This window comes from Dermacentor variabilis, chromosome 3, assembly GCF_050947875.1.
Source record: "Dermacentor variabilis isolate Ectoservices chromosome 3, ASM5094787v1, whole genome shotgun sequence".
NCBI classification, from domain to species: Eukaryota; Metazoa; Arthropoda; class Arachnida; order Ixodida; family Ixodidae; genus Dermacentor; species Dermacentor variabilis.
In genome coordinates, this window is record NC_134570.1 from 184,845,339 (window position 1) to 184,864,329 (window position 18,991).

Consider the following 18,991-nt stretch of genomic DNA (forward strand, 5'->3'; position numbering starts at 1 on the left):
AGGCAATGGTACGACACACACGAAGCTGACCTAACGAGCTGGGATGTCTGCAAAGAAAAAATCGAGACCTGTTTGGCAGACCTGTCGGTCGTCAGCTGACGGCAAAAAAAAAAAAAACTTGCGTGTCACGCTCAAACGTTCACAGAATCCTATGTCTTCTACATACAGGATGTGCTGGCCGTCTATCGCAAGGCTGATAACAACATGACCGAGGCAGACAAGATTGGTCACATATTGAAAGGTATTGCAGACGATGCCTTCAATCTCCTGATGTGCAAAGATTGTGCCACTGTTTATGCAATTATAAAGGAGTGCCGGCGCTTCGAACAAGCGAAGGGTCGCCGCGTCATTCAGACTTTCGACCGATTGCCCAATACCGCCGCGACATCTTCTTGCGAAGACCCGCCGAGCTTCGTTCAGCCCACAGGACCGGAAGAAATCACGCGCATCGTTCGCCGTGAGCTTGAGGCCATGGCTCCGGCTCCAGTCCGTTCTGACTGTCGGGAAAGCGTGCCCGCTATCTCCCTTATACAAGCGGTCGTTCGGGAGGAAATAGCAAGTTTGGGCATTCCATCTCTCTGCTCGGTCCGCCATACAAACACCTACCAGATTTCTCCGGCCACTCGCTCCCAGACGCAAAGCTTTCCGCCCCCTCGTCGCAACCCAGCTGACTGGCGCACAGCGGATGATAAACCTATCTGTTTTAATTGTTCCGGTATTGGACACATCGCCCGTCATTGCCGCAACCATTGATCGTCGCCTCCTCGGTGTTCGTCTCCGAGTCACTACCGCCAAGTACCAGAAAATCGTACTTTCTCGCCCTATACGACGACTAGGAACATCAACGCCGACAGTGCTCCACCAAGATCCAGCCGCTCCCCGTCTCCGCAAGGTCGTAGGTCCCGTTCGCCTCTCGTTCACCGCTCTTCGTCCCCTTCTGCAACCGGTCGCTTCGCTTCGGGAAACTAGGCGGTGCAGCTCCCGGAGGTGAAGCTGCAACTCCGACACGGCCCACATATCCTCCGTTGACCCTGCCTACATGTGGAAACCTACTGGACATTGAAGTTGATGGCGTTCCTGGTAGAACTCTCGTTGACACAGGACCGCAGCTTTCAGTTATGAGCGCTGCTCTCCTCCGAAGGCTCAAGAAGGTTCTGACACCTGCCGTACCGTGCACTGTGCGAGTCGCCGATGTGAGTACGTCACCTGTCCTTGGAATGTGCACAGCACGTGTGACCATTGGGGGCCATTATGCCGTTGTTCTATTCCTCTTCCTTGAACACTGTCCACACGACCTAATTCTCGGCCTCGACTTCCTTTCGAAACACTCTGCCCAAATTGACTGCTCCGCAGGTGTTGTACAGTTGGATCTGCCCCTTCCTGCCGACGCAACAACTTGTGTTTCACACCGCTTAAGTTCTGCTGAGTTTCCAAGGCTGTCTCCACAAGCGGCTACAAATGTCCTCCTGACGTCCTGTCCTCCCGCACCTGATGGCGAGTACGTCGTGTCGCCGCTTACTGGCGTGGTTTTGTCGCGCAATATTGCCCTACCGAGCACCTTAATCCGGATCCGCGAAAACTGCGCTCGCGTGCCCATCCTCAATTTTGGATTTTCGTCGGATGTGCTGCCACACGGTATCGCCATAGCGCATATCACTCCTTTGGAAGAATTTGAGATTTCTTCTTTGACCTCCGAATCCTTCGTCAGTACCAACGGACCTGTGTCTCCCACTGCTCTGTACTCGACGCCTGCGAACGATGTTTCTAAGATGATCGCCCCTGACCTTCCTTCGGAGCAAACAACAGCTCTTCGTCACCTCCTTTCATCTTATCGGGACATCTTTGATTTGGACGACGGTCCATTTGGCCAGACATCTGTTGTCACGCATCGCATCAACACCGGTGACGCCAGCCCCATTCATAGGCGGCCATATTGTGTCCCCGCAACAGAAAGGGCCATCATACAGAAATAAGTAGACAGGATGATGGACAAGGACATCATTGAACCTTGCAGTAGCCCGTGGGCGTCACCGGGTGTCTTAGTAAAGAAAAAACACAACTCGTGGCGCTTCTGCGTTGACTACCGTCACCTCAACAGGATAACAAAGAAGGATGTTTATCCCCTGCCGCGCATTGATGATGCTCTTGACTGCCTTCCCGGATCGCAATACTTTTCGTCAATTGACCTCCGCTCCGGCTATTGGCAGATTAGCGTCGATGAGATGGACCGCGAGAAAACAGCTTTCGTCACACCGGACGGTCTGTACCAATTTAAAGTGATGCCGTTTGGATTATGCAATGCGCCAGCTACATTCGAGCGCATGATGGACTCTCTCTTGCGCGGCTTGAAGTGGTCTACATGCCTCTGTTACCTCGACGTTGTGATTGTGTTTTCGCCGAACTTTGAGAGCCACCTGCGGCGCCTCACAACCATACTCTCCGTGTTTCGCAGGGCTGGCCTTCAGCTAAACTCCTCCAAGTACCATTTCGGTCGCCGTGAAATTAACATGCTCGGCCGTCTCGTAAACGCCGCCGGAATCCAACCTGATCCACAAAACGTTCATGCCGTGCGAAATTTTCCTGTACCTTGTTCAACAAACGATGTCCGTAGTTTTCTGGGCTTATGCTCTTATTTCCGGCGATATGTGAAAAATTTTGCCGACATCGCTCACCCTCTCACTGACCTTCTTAAGAAAGACGTCTGTTTCACTTGGGGACCTCTGCAGGAGAAAGCCTTTTCTACCCTGATTGAGCGGCTAACAACCTCCCTGATTCTGTCACACTTTGACCCTTCTGCGCCCACTGAAGTACGAACTGACGCGAGTGGTCATGGCATCGGCGCTGTTCTCGCTCAGCGTCAACAGGGCCAAGACCGTGTCATCACTGACGCTAGCCACCTTCTTTCCACGCCCGAGCGAAATTACTCCATTACGGAGAGAGAATGTCGCGCGCTCGTATGGGCGGTCGCGAAATTCCGGCCGTACCTTTACGGTCGGAGCTTCTGCTTCGTAACCGATCATCACGCCCTCTGCTGGCTCTCCTCTTTGAAGGACCCAACTGGACGGCTTGCACGTTGGGCATTGCGTCCACGGGAATATACATTTTCTATTATGTATAAGTCAGGGCGCCTGCATAAAGACGCTGACTGCCTGTCCCGCAATCCCGTGGATCAATCGGACGATACCGATACAAACTCGTTCAAAGTCGTTTTAACGTCACCGACAATTGGCGCTAAGAGCATTTTATGCCAAACATCACGCAATATACATACAAAAGTGAAATATTTCATTGGTGATTTCTCGTATATAATCTAAACATTAGATTGCTGGTCCAAAGAAAGGGGAACATATCATTTTGCTGGAGGTGTACGGAAAAAGGTTGATGATTGTATCACAGCGGACTTGTCAGAAACTAACTTGCTGGACAGATTCCAGTTCAGTGGATTCTAAAAAAAAAAGAATGCAAAAGTCTATGCCAATCTACGAGTTCGCGTAAAACTTCTTTCCCAATACTTTCTCCTAATAAATTTTCTCAACTATTCCGAAGTCACCGGTATATAAGCAAAACAAACAAACTGTTATTGACATTTTATTGCAGACTTTTTTGTTAACAAATAACACATGATGGTAAATTTTGATTTTTCGTGAATCAACTATCTTTTCATCATCTATTTTCTCATCTTACCAGTGTTATCCAAGAACCTGAGTCACAGGTATAAAGGGTGCGGAAAAATCGCAGACGCGGACAATTTCTTATCTTCAACCTTAAACGGACTGAATGTCAATTTTTACGGAAGGTATTTTTTTTAATGCAATGGAAAGCTTACTGGTCAGAGTGTGTAATCACGAGGCGGTAAACCGGAAAGCGCCATGGAGCATTTTTGAACAGAATTTTTCGATCTGCTTTGAGGATGTAGTTGCTCACTCAAACCATGCTCAAAACGGTGATATGTGAGTGCGATTACGATTTCAAGGTGGCCTTACTAGGAGGCAGAATATAACTGCTGCCAAACAGTTAGACAGTATTTTTCTCGCCTATAAACTTCATGCTCCCCCAATTCAGGTTTCCTAAATGATGAAGTTTTTCTGTGATAATAGCTGCGCGTTTTCGTTGTGTCCTGTCCAACTGCTTTGTTATTTAACCATTATGATTATTTCTAATCTATGTAAACGACTTGCCTACTAGCATACATAGTAAACTACGACTTTTCGCAGACGACTGCGTAGTTTACAACACTGTTAACTCCTCTGACGATGTTCTTTGCCTGCAGCGTGACCTCGATGCCATCTCGTCATGGTGCGAAAAATGGCACATGCCTCTCAACTTATCGAAATGCAAATCTATGTCTTTTACCCGAAAACGCAGTCCTTTTCAGTCCACTTATCGCATTAGCTCTGTCAACATCAGCGCCACTTCATCTTACAAGTACCTGGGTCTTATTTTGACGTCATCAATCTCTTGGATAACACATATCGAAACAATACGTCGCAAAGCTGCGCGCTCACTCGGGTATCTACAAAGAAATCTAAAGAAGGCATCCCCAGAGGTAAAGAAGTTGGCATACTTGACATTTGTCCGTCCACAACTTGAATTTGCTTCTGCTGTCTGGCATCCATCTCAAGATTACCTAGCCGCATCATTGGAATCCGTTCAAAACCGAGCCGCCCGCTTCATCACTTCACATTATTCACGGTACACTAGTGTCACTTCTTTGAAACAAACGATAGGTCTGCCAACACTGAAGTCTCGCCGCATCATATCACGTCTTTGCTTGCTACACTCTTTTTTTACAATCCACGCTCAAGGCACCACCTTCTTAAACCACCATTACGAACTTCCTCTCGCATAAGTCACAGCTCTGCCATAGCACGTTTACCCAGCCGCTCATCTGCCATGACCACTTCCTTCTTTCCTGATGCAATCGTTTATTGAAATGCGCTCCCTGACAACTTCGTTACCTGTACTGACCGCAAAAAATTTCGTGAATACCTAACAAATCGCTTTGAATAACTTTCTGTTCCCAGTGTACATCGTTCATGAACCCATCATAAACCTATCGGAATAGTCTACCCTTGTCAACCCTTCCACCTACTCTTTTTCTTTTGTTTCTTTTATTGCTAATGTATTGCCGTGTTACTTCTTTCAATTCGAATTTTTTCTTTGATTGTTTAAAGTCGTACAAAATCAGCGATGTGTTATTTTTCTTTTTTTCGGTGTTTTGCAAGAAACCACTCTTACACGTGTTTGTATTGCCCCCCCCTTGTGTAATGCCTTCGGGCCTTCAAGGTGATAATAAATGAAATGAATGAAATAAACCAATCAATTTGAAAACGCGACGACGCTTTTACACGTGATACACAGTTCAGCGTGTTTCCGTAGTCATGGGTGCAACTTTTGATTTCGAAGCATAATATTAAGCGCAAGTGTCTGATAATATAGCATCAAGTTTAAGCAATAATTATGTCGTACTGAAGAACAGTTGACCTCCATGCAGTTATCTCATAGACTGTATCCAAAGCACCAAGATTTCATTGCTAGCTAGGTCAACCCACTTACAGATTTTGAGACTTTCTTCGCCAATTTAAAATATAATTTCTTACTTAAATCGCGAACAGCGTGCGGGGTTCTGTCACCATAAATCCTGGTCATATCATTTTCATTAACAGCTCATACCACGTTCTGGTCACTTATCCATCTTTTTCAGGGAATGCTATGCACCAACACACTTCACGGTAATCAAAAAATTTAATTGTTGAGATAACTATCGTGCCCAGCAAAAGTGAGCATGTAGTAACATTGTCCGCTGAGCTTATTTACAGAGCCGGTACTTTCGGTCGTAGAAATCTATTTAGTTGCCCTCTTGGTATAGCCACTGATGTGAATTTCGGCCTATTCCTCCAACCGCTAAGCTTTCGAGAACAGCGGTTCCGATTCCTGCTTCGTGATTTAAAGCACTCGTCAAGACATAACTGGCTCGTGCCATACATTCGTGAGTTATTCTAATAGCTATGACACCTGCGTAGATAATGTACGCAGGCAAGACATCACTTGTGTTGTGAAAGTTTTTTCTCAAGTATGCTTGACCGTCAGGGGAGACAGCACAACCAACCCGCTTCCTCCTTGATCTTCGTCCTGAGGGATGGTCCTTTCACAGTGAGAGACTTCGTACTAACTATCACTATGCATCCGGCGTGACTTTGTGGTGGGACCTTTTCTTGTCAGCATTCAGATTCTGACTAAGCTGCCAGTTGAGAGAACACATGATCTGCTAACTTTTTTTACAATTTGTACAATTTGCCGGAATTGCTAAGGCGCATAAAAAATTAAAATTTGTCTGAACTTGATGTTTTTATGAACGTCTGCGAGGCTTACGACTGCGTTTATGAAACAGCTACGTCAGCCAGCTTCTAGTTCTAGGCGTCACGGGTCATCTCTTTTACCTAATGCATAAGTTTATCAATGGTGGCCGCATGACTGTTCGTCTTGGTGGCACTTCAAGTGGCGAAATCGGTATATATTCTGGTTAACAGAGGGAAGCGTTAAGTGTACCAGGACAACAGTCAAAGTGCAGCATTCCACCTGCGGAAGACAAGACCTTATTTTGTATAGTTCTGTACTGTATAACGGAACTGTATCCTTATTAGATAAAGAAGCAAGGCTTCCTCTCGACGAAATTGATAAGTTCTGTATAACAGTATCATAGTTCTGGAGCATTCGAAGACGGCTTTCTCGAATCACCTCGAAGTAGATGCAGATGGCTCTGTCAAAGAGGGTGAATATTGCTGCCCAGTTGAATACTATATTTCCACTCAGAGATATGCGTGGTTTGGCCGTAGGATCTATATAGCTTCATTGACAGATGTGGAAAGTGTGGCAACATTTGCATCTCTGCGCAAGCTGTACACATTGCCTCCACGGAGTTGGGTCCTCTTTATGGACTGAAAGGCCGCGTTTTAAGTATTCTACCTTGCTCTACCGTTCAACAATCTCTCGCGCAAATCACTTTCCCTCGTGAAAGAACTCGGCAGCAAAGATTTCGCAGTAGAGTTTCGCGGGATTCCCTCCCGCATTGCTGGCAACAAAAAAGCTGACGCTCTAGCATATGCAGCGCTCTGTCATCATCCTGATGTCGAGAACGCAAAGAGTAACCAAGTTAAAAACGCCGAAATTCGAAATCACTTTGGGCTACTTTTGATTCCAGCACATATGCCATGCGTAACCAAGAAATTTCATCGAGAGGAAGCCTTGCTTCTGTATCTAATAAGGATAACATCCGCTCGCACACCAGCATAGTTATTTGAGGCGGGGCATAACTATTCTCCGAGCAGAACGACATGCGCCGAGACAGGACTCATTAAACAGTTTCGGCGGTCATGCCCGAAATTTCTAAACGAATGAGGGGCTGTGCAGGAAAATTAGCATGAAAGGCACCTTCCACATGCTGGCGTTCAATACATTGTCTTCCATGAAATATGAGTTATAGCCCGCATTGAAACTTCACGTCCCGTCATCGCGCTACGAAAAAAAAAAAACACAAGTGACGGACTTTTGGTGAAACACCACAATGATGCAGACGCTCGGCCGGAGCAGTTGCCGCCCTTGATCAACAAGCTAAACCTGCCTGTTGTTAGACGTCACCCCAGTATGTGAATGTAAGGAAATCAATTTCAAGGGAATTTCAAGCTATCGTTCACTAAACGGCTCCGGAAACCTTTAGAAAGCAATGGTAAATGATGCAATCAAGTTGTAGCCTCTGAAATAAAAGCTTTCTCCTTAGCAGCATCAATGACTAAACTTAAAAATTCTGGGAATATAATGGGTTATCTATCTTTGACTAATCTATCGTGGGCAAGTATAACTTGAAAAGTAGAGATTGGTACTGTTACGTGCAGAACATATAGTACTAATTTGCTTATTGCATGTTCTTATCATGCTAGTTTCTATTCCACGATGTATACCGTGTTGACGCTGGTGGTTTACGTTGCTTTCTCCTATTTTTTTATTTTTATGCATTAGTGTTTACGCAACGGTCTGTTTCTTCATTATAAAAAATATGTTTCTGTGTTTTTTCAGAGCGGATTCATGATTTACATAATCATACCAATTCATGGATTGTTCCTCACCTAATGTAGCTGGTGAACACCGACGTTGATGATATTTGGTGGTATGTTTGCTGTGGTGCAGCATTCATTATACTACTAGCTTTGCGACATGTTTCGCGGAAGCAATGTAATCGTACAGAAAATGCGAGCTTATGGCCCTGAAAACATTTCTTTGGCGAGTCGTGTAGTAAAGTTCACCGCAATTCAAGAAGAAATATTTAGGGTAGGGTGCGCTAAAATCAAATGGAATGCAAATCAAGTCCCTCGGCAACGCACACAGCGAATTCGTAGAAATTCACACAGAGTAATTTTGAACGAGCTCTTCTCGCTTTCTGCTTGGCGTTTTCTTTGCTCGTGAGCCACATAAAGATTTGAAATGAGACCAAATGGTTAAATGTTGCGTAATACGCATTGCCACAATTATAAATCAGGGCCCTATTTTAGAAATTAGCGGTGCCAAGATAAGTAACTGAAGGAAGTTGAGATGGGACCATCAAGTATAAAGTATGCCGTGCAGATCAGAGGTACAGCCAGTTTCTCATTTCGTAGAATGGCTTCACACAACTGAGGCCAGTTCTTATAGAAACTCGCCATCCTTCTAAATTAACTAAACCTCTTATAGAAGCATATTGTTCTAAAATTTTACGTTAAACACAACACATATATTGGTCAATAATAACAAATACACAATACTATGCGTTGTATCTTTGGGCGCTCCTTGTCGAATGTGCTATGCTTCATCTAGTAATCAAAAGCCACATCTTTTTAAACAACCCCTTGTTACACGCACGCAGACGAGACTAACTTCACTTTTCATTAGCAGCATTACGCCGTTCAGGATATAAATTAATTCTGAACACTTGCCGTGCGCTTAGATGCGATCATTTGGATGCAAAGCCAGTGCGGTCGTATCGCTTGCGTATTCAAGCTTCAATGTGAGTAAGAGTCTGTAGGATTCGAGGCATGCTTGGAGAAACTTCTCATAATACATATGAACAATATTCCCGCTATTTTGTTGAAGGACGGCCACTTGGCATAGAGAAAAAAGATCAGCGGAAATTGCTAAAAGTACAAAGTATGAAACAGACTAAAGTAAACGTGAAAGCAAGCAACAAAAAAGAAATTTCTACTCTATAAAAAGCATATAGGGAATAGATCGTAGACGTGACGCACACAATTACAATAGCGATCTTATTGTCGATAAAGACACATAAGGTATTCTGTCAGCAGATGGCTGCGTTTGCTCGGCGTTTCAAAAAACATTGAACGACGTGGTTTGTTACGCGTCACTATATTTCTTCGGATTCTGTAGGCTGTCGCTAGCAGCTGAGTGAAGCAATTTTTTCATGGTGTCAGCATCGTCGCGACGCCTTTATGCGTCCTTAACACCGAGAACAATGTTGTTAGATGGCTCAAAATTGAGCCTACGTCAAGGGCCCTATAACGTAAAAATATTCCAATACGTTTTTATTCCTATCTACTGACGTCAAATTTTTGTAACCGCCGACACAAGCATCGGGCGGTCACTCGCAGGGTTCTCGCAACAAACCAATCAAACGCTCTCCGCGTTCATAAGAGGTTACTTTTCTTTGCTTGAAAAACGAATAACATCGCCTACACTGAGCGGCTTGTTTTGTCTCATTGGATCACAAGAGGGGAGGCGCACGCTCAAGTAGAGAGGGAGTCAACGGGGCCGAACAACTGCACTGAAAATCGATAACCGGATGAAAAGGATGGTGACGGGATCTGCGATTGGTCTACTTTACTTAGCTTGCGGTGGCCGGTTGAAAATTGCGGCGGCATGCAACGGAAAGAAAGAATGCTGCTAAAATGGATCCTAAGCAAAGAAGACTGCAGAACGAGGTCGCAAACGTGCTGGAAGTGCTCGAAAACGTTACACGACCACGCAGAAAGTTTGACTACACGCAAATAAACCCATGCTCTCAGGCAGGTGCGAGTAGCCAGTGCATGAGCGATTGGCGGCAGCCATCTTTTATTACTTTCGGAGCGGGGCAGCCTGCGGCTATTCAGAAGCAAATTCAATTCTGTTCGGCATATTAATGCACCTTTAAAGCGTACACGTCACTTTGACGCAGTAAGTTTTTACGGTTTTGTGACGTCACGTGACAGGCAGGTGAAGTAGGTGCAGCCCGAAAACTTTTGGCCTATAGCCGAGAGCTAATGGCGAAAAGGCGTCGAATCATAAATAACTGTTTTTCTTTTGCTCAGTTAAATCATGAATAATCATTTTGAGTACGTCATATCAGATGGGGAGCTATCGCGGTTTTCGTGAGGTTGCGTGACCGAGACGTGAAAAGGGGGTGGTCCAAAAAAATTTTGAGCAATCGCGGTGGGCTGATTGCAGAATTGGAATAGAAAAGTTTGGAATAGTTTTACGTTATAGCGCCCCAAATTGTGGACATTGCATTAGTTTAAAGATGGTGCTTTTGCGTTTTATTACTTAATTTCAAACAATACTGGGTATTAAAGATAAGAGAAGATTCAAACTTTGAACGCAAAAGCATAGAGCATTTTCCGTAAAATAACAAGATAATCAATGGCAACGTAATGCTGGTATATCTTATTTTGTTTCAGCGGGAAAACTGCACTCGCTAAAAAAAGCTGCGGGCACGGGACAAAAGTCAGTTTTCTCGCGCTGCTCTCCTTTTGCAACCAATCAGGTGAGTTTCAGCCGAGACCTCCACCAGCCAATCTTTCGTGCACAGATGTTCCGATTCTTTCACCCTCTTTGGCCGCGGTCGTCGACACGGAATTTCCTCGTGCAGTAGCATCTTGATTACTTGGAATGGCCATGATGCCTGCGCGAATAATAGACAAATAGGCAAATTCGATCAACTGATTTGCATTGAGAAATTCCGCGTTCAGAAAATGTAAACAGGCATGATGAGAAACAAACGCAAAATTCCGCCTTCTCGTTGCAGCCGCTGAGGTGACAACGCACCTCCTGGTACGGAATTCGTTAAACATGAATATCATGTCAATATACTGTGGTATATTTTGAAATAAATATGCGCTAACATCTTGGCAACCACACCTTATGACGTGGGGATGGCAATATAAACGAACATATGTGACTTTTTTCAAGGTGTGCCTAATAATTCTACTGTTGCCTGTCCATAGTACTTCATTTCGAGGTTTTAAAAACGTATGAATCAGTTTCTATTGCTAGAGTGATCTCAGTTTGACACAGCGGACAATAAAGCTGCAAATTAAGCGAACCTCTTTCCAATTACGCATTTTTATACATGGTGATATTGTTGGATTCCGTGGCTTTTTTTATCTGTTTTTTTTATATAATCGCAAATTTCACTACCCGCTACGGTGTTTATATTTTGCATAAATGATGCTTCTCTATCTTACGTCAAATATGGGAGCATGAGAAACCAACAGAGAAACGTCCCTTTAGAACGGATGTAAATGCATAATATACAGGTGTTGTCCTAATGGAAACGTCACTCTCGGTGACTGTCTAGAGGTAGCTTGGATTCAGCGTAGGCGAACATGGCGCACATGAGAAGAAACGCTGTTATGTGTCCCGCCATAACAACCGGGTATTGCAATACGCTGATATGCCTTGATCCAGAAGGAAACACCATCTCTGGTGAAAATATGATGTAAAGGCGTCATTTAAAAGCACGCGTATTCTTTAATTACGCTTAATTAGCTCATACAGTCCGCAAGAAAAATTCACTGTTAGTTACGGCAACCACTATGATTCGAATTGTTATGCATAATATAGAAACTTACTTGGCCCACGAGGCTCACGCTGCTTGTGGCGAGTAGATCGAACGTGTGGTCTGTGTTGTAAGCTGGTACGTCGCTATGACAAAGTGCAAAATGACTGCTAAATCTTCTAGTGCGAAGCTTAGTGAAATACTACCAGGGTGCAATACATGCTAGGATGATAAAGACCGATAATGTGTTTCGTTTTTTCGTTGTGAAAAGTGAGAAAATCTACAATACTACTAGTGACAGTTCGAGAGATTCTGAAAATCACGTCTACTGGCCTGAATACTTCAAGAACATGTTTTCTACAAGGAAAGCGTGATGTAAAATTTGGGGAGAAATAAGAAAAAAAAATCGCGTATGATATAGCAGGGACGCAGCTGTGGCGAATGTATGGGCAACTCCGTACAGAAACGACGTAAATGAATACGCATATTACATTTAGTCACGGATTGCATCGCTTAGCTGCTTAACTTATGTAACAACTGGGCGCAGCGCTCCAGTTGTTTAACTTTAGCTAGGGTGTTCGCTCACTATTCGTAGTGGGCACCTTTTTATGCAAAGGTGCGTTTGGACACGAGGGCAATCGGATGACACGCCGACTGGTGGCACCCAAGTTCTCAGCGTCAGCGCAGCCCGCCGGGTTTGTGGATTATTAGGGCTTCTGCAGTTTTCTTTATTTGCTGCGCATGTGCTCCCTTTGGCGACGAACACCTACGTTCGGGGTCATAGAAGTTGAATATCCCTCTGTCCGCCTGGCCCAGTCTCTTCACGCCATTTTTGGACCCTACCTGTTGAAAGGGGGGAGTCGTTTGCTGAGCAAGTCATATATTGCCAACGAACTGTATTTTTTCATCGGTAGTTAACTAAGGATGAGCACCAGCTTGAGTATGATGAATAATGCCTTCCATGGCATGGTGAGCTATCCTAGTCGTGGCTATCCATATCCTGATGAACAAATGTTGTGCAAAGGCATGACTCGGTGAAACTTCACTCTAGTTTAAATTAACTCTTGCGGTACCGCGAAAAAATTGTTCTTTTGTACAGGTCTCAGAAAAAAAAAACTATTTACTACAACAAATGATATTCGAGCACATAGTGCAGCGTAGCATACTGTGCACAATAAGACGCTCTTTTCAAAAGCATCCTTTGCCAAAAAGTTGGTTAGATAAACATAAAAATCCTAGAAAGTGCCATTTTTTCTGCCACCTGATAAAACCTACAATAAAACCTTGATATCTCCGAATACAATGAGATTAAAGTAAATTTAGAATAAACAGTTAAATGAAAAATAACCCAGGGGTTGCGTCTACAGTTTAATTGCTCATTACACCGCCGTTTTTTGGATACAAGAAGGTAACCAAGACAATATCATCGCTCAAGCTATGTGGTGAAGCAGTTTCTGGATTTTGGGAAGCTTAGGTGCCCTCCGCACTTTTGCCACAAAACGTGTGGTTTTTGTTCAACTCTGCGGTCCTCATAACAGATTTTGAATTTCCGCCTTTTTCGCCTCTTCTAAGGATGATCCGATGAGAAGTCCAAGGAGGTTACTTCCACTAGGTGTAGTCATGCATCTATTCCACTATAGCTCGCTCGCAGCGTAGCCGGGCATCTACAAGAATATGCATCCAAGCATACCTATTGGCATTTTTGCAGATTGTCTTCATCACTTTAGCAGAGAATAAAAGTAGAAAGAAATCCCACGCCGTTGTAAAGTGTCTTACACTGACGCGTGGTGCTGGGAAGAGATGTGCTACGGGCGGCCTTGTTGACGTGAACGGAAGTTTCCTTGCCTCCTATGACCGCGCATCATAATCATGCGAAGTATGCACCCTGAAGATAATCAGCGGAGCTCTCAGGTCGTGCAAAAAGATCGGCAGATAAGCGCGCACAAGGAAGGAGACCGTTCAAGGCCGCAAAGAAAACTCGCCAGTGAAACCCTGCGGATGTACCATGTCGACTCAAAACATCCTCGCCGTGAGACCGTGAATCTCCTTTGCTCTCACCTTTAGAATTATATCTCGAGTCCTTATCGGTAAATTGAAGTGCGGGTGCAGCATACTTTCCAGCACGACGCTTTTCTCGCTACGCAGCCGCGCGGGACGACGCCATGGGAGCGATTTTCGATAACAGCGCAGTCACAGCAGCAGCAATTCTTGAGTGGATTTTATGAGAGAAGCGAAACCGAAACTTCTGGAAACTGGTTCAACAAGCCAAGTCCGCGTGCAGGACGTGTGGCAGACCTTCAGAAATACTGCTTGGAGGTAATAAAATGGCTCGAACTCCAAACCAAAGCTCGCTAGTGAATAGCTGGCGTCAGTTTCGGTGAATTATTGCTGCACAGACCTGTCGTATGGAACGCCGACGATATAATTTGGTTCTTGACATGTTTTGAGTTATATCACAACAAAAGTTTGATGCTAGTGCAGCGTAATCGTGAGCGGCATGCTTGTTTCCAGAGCGCGCCAGTAGGAGACAGACACGGATCTTTTCGCTGCAAATTACGCACATTAGTTCGCAGAAAGGTCTGTCAAAAATCACAGCATTGCTGGAGCGCAAGCGTTTTGACTGATTCTAAAAGGTCGGTGCCTATACTAACTATTGGATAGCCTGGAGTTGATAAGAAACGGCTCCAACTTGTCAAAATCGGCAATCTAAAGCATGGATCACCAGTGATCGATTTGAAAAGGCGTGGTAACGAAAGAGTTAGTCTCCAAAAGCGTCATGCACTGCGCGGCAGTCACATCAATTGCTAGATCTTAACCTACTTGATCGAGGTACGGCGTTCTCCCTCTTCAAACGAATGCCAAATTGCAGCGCATTGCGCTTATTTGCGCTTTTGAAAGTTCATAGGCCTAATACAGCTAGTGGGGGTCCTATTGTCTCACCTTGAATTCGTGTTGAATCATACAATGCGGAAATTGGTGCTATGTCACCTATTGTAATATAGCGCTAGCTTCGAGTTAAGAAGAATTGCTAAGTGATCTGGGGTTTTACGGGGTTTGATCGTAGTTTTACGGCCATTTTGCATTTCTCCTTCATCGCACAGAGGCCGGTGCGATCGTAATTAGAACCGAAGCCTTCGGTCTTATCCGACAGAGCCACCATGCCACGAGAGTGGTTTTGAGAACAATTGTAAAATTCTTAAACATTCACTTATGCATCAACCCCAACGTTCTCCCGTGGAGAACAAACTGCAGTCCCTGAAAAAAGCCGAGAACCGCAGAACGCGACTTTATATATGCCCGGAAGAAAGATATTTCATTTTCAACTACCGTACGGAGAACACTCCAAAACAACCTTCCTGTCAGGTTCTATGTGACTTCGTTTATACCTTTGGAACATCGTGTAGTTCGATACGGTTTCTTCACGGTCCGCTGAACTCGCATATGTAAGAACTGAGTACAAGAGCGCGAGAAAGGTATTTCAAAGTGCCCCGAACATTCGCTGTGTATGCTGGGCAAAGGACGAAAAGTATGATTTAGCACTGCCGAAATCAAAGAGATATTATTGGACCTAATTGTTTTTAGGATAGCTTGTATTTTCAATGCGAAATAAAATTTCGAATACGGGAAAGTGTGAGGCGATTTTAATACTTCTAAGGCGAAATTTAAGCGCAGCTCGATACTTATTTTCATTTCCCGATATGTGGTGGCAAAGAATGTGAGACCGAAATCAGCGCACAGACTGGAGCAGTACCGTCAGCACCTTTGCAGAGGGGAGGAGAGTATGGAAACGCTGGCACGATGAGCAGCATTAGAACCAGCCCTGACCCGAGCGCATTCGCGCTATTAAGCAGAGGGCGCCGACACTGAAACCAGGAACGGGCGCCTAAGAGCCGCGCTCTGAATAGCTTGCCATTTAATTTACAAGGCATTGGGCTGCTGTGCTATGAAACCGGGTTTGAATCCCACCATCGGAGAAATGTTTTTATTATCAAGTCTGCAATTGAGGGCTACCCAGACCGAGGTACGAGGCACACCGTTGAACGATCCTGCGGGCTATCGGAGCAAACCATAGCTAGCAAACCGCATAATGCGATGAAAACGACACTAAAGGCTGTTTCGAAGGACTGTTCGAACATCGGTGTCCATGCAATCGGTTTCTTTGCTCGAATTCTAGCAACGTTGCTTTCCTATTACTTCGTTACACACGTTAGTTTACCGATACAGCAAGACTGCGGGACAAATATTCGCGCCGTAAATAAAACAAAGACACATACTTTATTGATATAATTTTATTTTACATGTGCGTTGCGGCAGAGTGTGACGCAACGGAATAATCCAGGTGTGAGCGGAACCTGTACATGAATAAATGAGGGCGGCTTCCTGCGTAGCGGTTGTGGTTTTATAGCAACATATGTGCTAAATGGCACCATCTGAGGCTGCTTTGTTGTGTCAAACGACATTAGCGCGCCAAATTGAGTTTTAATCAGCAGGAAGTGCATGCTCGTAACTTTGTTCGTTCCTATGGAAACATGCATTATTTTTCTTTCATCTTCGTAGCACATGTTTATGGTTATATTGCACTGGAAGCTTGTTTTACTCTTTCTTTTTTATTTTTTTAAACGTAATGTCAGTAAAGAATGGGCCATGAATTCAGAACTCACTTTCAACAACAGATGTGCCGTAATGTTACTTAGAATACTGGGGCATTCGCGTCAAGCCCTCACGGAGAAAGTTACCACAAGGCGGCTGACAAATGACCGTTCAAGACAAAGTCATTGAAAGTTTAGGCGTATAAGCCATCCGCTTCCGACGGCAACGTGGGCAATGGTGCATTGTGGTACACCATGTGTTGTTTAACCTTATAGCCTAAAATAAGCGGTCTCCTATCTGGCTCCGTGAGGTAGTCAGAAATATATCTGCCCTAATCTTTGTCATGAACCCTCACTGCAAAAGGCATAGGCTTGCGCATAGAGACTTCATGGCCATATTATACACAGTATGTATCTCCGCACAACCACGCATTTTTACGCTTCGTAATTTGAGGATTACAGAAGACTGGAAATGCGTTGCGTCATTGCATTCCTTGCACTCTCACCTTAGGAGTAGATCACGCGCTAGCTCCTGTCTGGGAGAGAGTGAGCATACTAACTGGTAGGCATATGAGATGCTGCTGTTAAACGATAAACGGATACTTATAGACTGTACAGGAGCAGCGGTGGCGTAGAGGTAGAGCATCCGCCTAGCGTACAAGAGGTCCGTGGTGCGAATCCCGGTGCCGCGCAATTTTCCACCGGATTAAAAAAAAAATCCGCGTGTTGATAAAATTGCATAAACAGGCCTGGAGTGCGGCCTGATCCCGGTGACTATAACCGGTAACGCACTCTCTCACCAGAGCAGGATTGGCCACCCTGGTGCAGTACTTGGCCACAACCTCGTATATGACTACAACAATCAAACCCCGGCCCTCAATCTCCAGCAGCCGCGAAGCAACTGACCACGGCGGTGGTCAGACCTGTGACGCCGCAGAGGGTGCTAAGATGGGTGCTAATCTCCGTACAGACCACCATTGGAATATGAACTTGGCAACGCTTAAAGTTAGAACGTTATCTAGTGAGGCGAGTCTAGCAGTGTTATTGGAAGTAATAGAGTGTAGCAAATGGGATATAATAGGGCTCAGTGAGGTTAGGAGGACAAAAGAAGCACATACAGTGCTAAAAAGCGGGCACGTCCTGTGCTACCGGGGCTTAGCGGAGAGGCAAGAACTAGGAGTCGCATTCCTGATTACTAAGAATATAGCTGGTAACATACAGGAACTCTATAGCATTAACGAGAGGGTGGCAGGTCTTGTTGTGAAACTTAATAAGAGGTACAAATTGAAGGTCGTACAGGTCTACGGCCCTACATCCAGTCGTGATGACCAGGAAGTCGAAAGCTTCTATGAAGACGTGGAATCGGCAATGGGTAAAGTCAAAACTAAATACACTATACTTATGAGCGACTTCAATGCCAAGGTAGGCAAGAAGCAGGTTGGAGACAAGTCAGTACGGGAATATGGCATAGGCACTAGGAATCGCAGGGGAAAGTTATTAGTATTCTTTGCAGAGCAGAATAATATGCGGATAAGGAATACCTTCTTCCGCAAGCGGGATAGCCGAAAATCGACGTGGAGGAGGCAGAATGAAGAGACTAGAAATGAAAAAGACGCTGCGCTAACCCTGGTATCATACAAGTTGTGGACGTGCACGGCAAGGTGCACTGCAGTGCACATAGGATAGTAAGAGCTCTAATTAGCCTAGACTTAAAAAGGCAACGAAAGAATCTGGTACATAAGAAGCCAATCAATGAGATAGCGGTAAGAGGGAAAATAGAGGAATTCCGGATAATGCTACAGAACAGGTATTCGGCTTTAACTCAGGAAGAGGACCTTAGTGTTGAAGCAATGAACGACAATCCTGTGGGGATCATTAAGGAGTGTGCAATAGAAGTCGGTGGTAACTTCCTTTGACAGGATACCAGTAAGCTATCGCAGGGGGCGAAAGATCTGATCAAGAAACGCCAATGTATGAAAGCCTCTAACCCTACAGCTAGAATAGAACTGGCAGAACTTTCGAAGTTAATCAACAAGCGTAAGACAGCTGACATCAGGAAATATAGTATGGAAATATAGAATTTGAAATCCCACAAGTAACGCAGGAAGAAGTAAACAAAGCCTTGGGAGCTATGCAAAAGAGAAAGACAGCTGGGGAGGATCAGGTAACAGCAGATTTGTTGAAGGATGGTGGGCAGATTGTTCTAGAAAAACTGGCCACCCTGTATACGCTATGCCTCATGACCTCGAGCGCAGTAAAACCTTGGAAGAACGCTAACATAATCTTAATCCGTAGGAAAGGGGACACCAAAGACTTAAAAAATTATAGACCGATCAGCTTACTGTCCGTTGCCTAGAAAATATTTACTGAGGTATTCGCAAATAGAATCAGGAACACCTTAGACTTCTGTCAAACAAAGGACCAGGCAGGATTCCGTAAAGGTTACTCAACAATAGACCATATTCACACTATCATTCAGGTGATAGTGCAATGTGCGGAATATAACCAACCGTTATATATAGCTTTCATTGACTACGAGAAAGCGTTAGATCCAGACGAAACCTCAGCAGACATGGAGTCATTACGTAATCAGGGTGTAGAGGAC